Below are 4,613 nucleotides of genomic sequence, written 5' to 3'. Positions count from 1 at the left end.
CGGAACCCGTTTACCTGGAGTAGCCACTTCAGACCCGCTGCAACTTCCTTGCGACCTTTGAATGAAGAAATTCCCCTTGCTCCTATTTGTTGGGTCCTGTATATCACCGTTCTTAGGAAGAAAAACGCCACACCATTAGCACTAATGGCCCGTAAATTGAAGTATTTCAGCCAAATTTCAAAATTTTCGGTTATGGTGTCCTAAGATATAAAGCAAAATACGAACGAACAGACATCCACCACACAGACACAAGACGCGCACAGAGTTTTTGTTTCTGTTTTTTGGGCTGCAATTTGAAAAAAGAAGTACACTTAATTCCCACTGTTGTCCACGTGTCCATCCGTCTTTTCTTAATCTCAAGAACGGAGTTAGATAGACGAAAGCTGAGACCAGATATGGAAATCTGGGGCAGGAGGCTAGGGACGATTAACTACATACGAACTTCCAGTTTGTATCGGAAGACATGTTATTTTAATTTAAAATTTTCCACTGAAAGGAGATATGTGACCATTATAACTCCGCTGCTATTCAGGATCAGTCTATTGTTAACAGGAAAAGTATGATGTACAGGGGCAAGACACCACTAATTTGAGGTGGAGAGCATATATTTTAAATTAAATACGATTAAAAATTGTAACCCGGCATTGTGACGATGTCAATAAATATTTGCTCATTTTTTGTTTTTGAAATGAGATCTTTAAACGTCGAGAAATTGAAAAAGAATAAAAAGGAAGGTGATTAGTCTAGACAGCGGACCTATAGGCCCTTAAAAGTGGCGTTTTAGGCGCTTAAAATAAGCTCTTAAATTGCGTCGTTTAGGCTTTATAAACAAAAAATAGGCGGTCAAAATTCGCGTAATGAATAATTAACGTACTTATCAGGACGATGAATTTTTTTTATTTAACATATGTATTCCAAACAAAAATGCACGTATTCAGAATGATGCAAATACAAAAGTAGACAAAATTATTTTTACATTTTTTATTCGCTTTGTTTCCCATAGTTAGCTTCATAATATATTACAAGCACTTTTTCCAAATTTTCAATAGAAAAGTTGTTGCAACTTTTGTCACTGAGAATTAATTTATATGCAGAGAAAGAGTATATAATCCGTTAATCTTGAAGATAACGGACAATAGTTCAACCTTGGAAAAAGATGAACTGGGAATTCACTTTCAGTTTTGCTTTTCTTTCCTGCCAAAACATCAGCCACAATAAACAAGCACTTTAATCCAAGTCTCTTTCGAAGAACTTTCAACTCTTTCTTCACTTTTTTTGCAGCAGTGCCTGGTGCATCACAAAGTTTCTGGTTTGCACTGTTGAGATCAATTTGTTCATATATATGTTTCCCACTGCTTTCAAGAGCAAGAGTATCTACAATGAATGTGAAACACTTGATGTACATCAACTTGTTTTGAACATAAATGTCATTCAAAATTTTCTTGGCTTTAGTTACACAAACTGCATTGTCCGCTAAAGTGGCCAGAAGTTTTTTGATATCGAAGAAATGTTCACTGTAGTAGTTAGTACAAAATCTTAGCCATGTATATGCTAAGGAAAAAAAAAAAAATAGGCATTTGCCTAAAATTCTCTACCTAGTTATTAATAATTTCTGAGGATAATTTCAAGAAAATTTATATTAATTTATTTAGTTTTTATTTACGGACGAATTCGCTAAGACAATGATGATTCTTACAGTTGAAAAACTGAAAACATTTTCTTTTAATTATTCATTCTAAAAGTATATAATTATTTAATAAAATAAATAAATATAGTTCTATAGAAACTTAAACTTTTTTTTTTAGATAATTAGCATACTCAAGAAAATTTATCTTGGAAGTCGAACATCTAAATTTATAATACATATTTCTTACAAAATACTGAGAAATGTAGAAAGTATTAATAATAAATTATCTCATTTTTCCTCGAACGCAATATTAATGTTAAATGTAATGACAAAAATACCTGTTATTGACTTATCGATTCTATCTTGAAGAATTTATAATGAATATTCTTTATCCTAGTCGATTCATTATGACCTATACGAACCAATAATTAGCATGATAGATGTGTACAATGCAGGAAAAATACATTCTATTAATAATTTTTCTAATGCTGAAATTTCGAGTATTATAATTTTTTACACAGTTCACCTTAAAAAAACCATTCACATATAAATACTGTTTATCTTATCTTTCACTCATTTTAACTTAAATTTTACATTATTATTAAATGTACATATACGTCCAAAGAAGTTTTAATGGTGTTAATAAACCATAATTTCTATTTTTGTTAACCTTTTCTTCATTAGTACTAACTTGTAAGAGAAACCGCTCAAAAGCAAATAGCAGAATATACATCCATCGAGAATCAAATCCGGATCCTTCTGGTGGAAGAACGATACATTTCCAATGGTCATCCATACAATTCGAAATTTTTAAGTTAATTTTATCTTAATTTCGTTTCTTCTATGATTTCTATACTTGATCCCAACTTAATCTACCATAATGGAGTCTTATGAGCGCATTCTCATTGGTGACGAAGTTGTCGCTATTATATCACTCATCCGCTTTCATGGAGATTTAAGGCTAACGACTGTTCCAAAGATATGCATCGTGTTCTGTAGTTTATAAAATTCGTTTATCGATGAAACAACAACAAGTACGTATGTTGAATACAGAATACAAATAAATAGTAAAATAATTATTTCATTGTCAATATCTTTCGTATACCTCAAGATATGTTATAGGATTAGTGGGATAAACCATCGCAACCCATGGGAATATGCCTATCTTCCTGGAGGACTTTATGGGGAAACTGGTACCCATTCAGGTGTTAGATATGTAGAAAACATGGTAAACTCCTTGCGGTCAGCTCGTTAGTGAGGCGCGATTTTTAGAGCAGAAAATCGCGCCCCTATAACGGGCTTGTCATCAAAAATGGCGTCAAGGAGCTTTCTCACGATTGCCACAAGAAGTAGTCGCGATGTCATGGATGTTTGTCAGCTATGCGTGTAATGACAGGGCTCCTTATGGGAGCCTGATCGAGGATATAGTTCTATAAACAAAACAATAGCTCATAAACTAAGCGACGTATGACATTGAAATTTTGCATGTGCAGAGAAGATACATTACAGGATTTCTCAGAATAGTCAAATTCGAGAAACGGAAATTACGTGCAGCGTAATTATGCGTGAAAAGTTAGCTAAAAGTCGCCGTCTTAAGCATGCGATGTTATAAATAAATAATATATATATATATATATACATATATACATATAATCGCGGGGTGTAAAGATAAACAGAATTCAATCATAAACAGATTGCAGATAGTTTTTCCTTGACAGCATGCGGGGCCGACGAGGGGTGAGATGATGAGGTAAATTCCCTGGCCAGGGATTCACAAGGACTTAGATATCATTCCACATTTTTTATGCGCTGTTTTTTTAGCTGCTAAAACATTATTGTAATACAAAATGCTTAGTAATAATAATTTTTTTTTTCATTTTTAAAAAAGTAATATATTCACAAAAATACCGAAAATAAATTTCTAAATAATATTACTTGGGGTCCATGTAATTTTTCCCCTAGACCCAGCGACATCTCTCGGCATCCCTGGCCAGATGGCAAAGGCAATTAAGGTTAGTCTATTACTCTAGAGAACCCGGGATCGAATCTGGGCGAGGCAACTCTCCAGGGATTTTTCATGGGTAATCTGTCCCGTATATATCGGATCTTGTCCCTTACCATCCGGCCAGGCCATGGGAGAGGGAAAAAAGTCAAAAAGCACGATGGGGTATGGAACCCATTGTGGGTATGGGAAAAGAAAGGTCATAATGCCCACAGGCGGAAAGGGCCATAGATAAAAAAGTTCTTTACTTAGACGGAAACTTTATGAATAATTAACGTTTTAATAATTACTTCAACTACTGGATAAAAAACTCTAACATAAAATAATTTTTGCGACCAAGAGCTCTAAAAAATCATTTACTACATCATAAACAATTTGCTTCCTAGCATCATTGTTTTCGAAAGCTTTTGTAACGCGAATATCTTATTTACAATTTTGCTATAAATTCTTGGTTTTTAAACCACTTTTTAGGACGCAACAATAAAGGAAATTACCTTGAATAATTGCGCTTATCATTTTATCTGCAAGCTATTTTCAGATATGTTTGAACATTTACTTTCTCATTTTCTTTCCTGGATGGAAGATTCAGACTGTAATTAATTTCTTTGTTTAATATCTTACTCGAATTAACGTTTCAAAACGTTTCATGTAGAGGGTTTCTCTTCATGTTACTGAAATTCTTATCAACAAGGACTAACATACAATTCAATTTATTTTTCTAACATCGTCATTGATTTGTTTATATCTCCACGAATGCTCATATGATCCCGTTGTAGCAATTCATTGCAATTCTTCCATCATACGTATACTCTAAATAGGTTTAAAACTAAAGCTCTTAACTCTGCATTTCTCAATGCCATGAATATTTTTTTCTTTCCACATCTATGTTCAAATGTTTTAGCACACATTTTTTACTTTACATTAGTAAATGAGAAATTGTATAGAAATAGTTGAAGCATTATACTGTAATGCTTCAACCATTTT

Source organism: Centruroides sculpturatus, unplaced genomic scaffold (assembly GCF_000671375.1).
Source record: "Centruroides sculpturatus isolate CEXI.00-Female unplaced genomic scaffold, Cexi_2.0 scaffold68, whole genome shotgun sequence".
NCBI lineage: Eukaryota > Metazoa > Arthropoda > Arachnida > Scorpiones > Buthidae > Centruroides > Centruroides sculpturatus.
The sequence above is the reverse complement of the archived record's forward strand: the minus strand, read 5'-3'. Positions refer to the sequence as shown.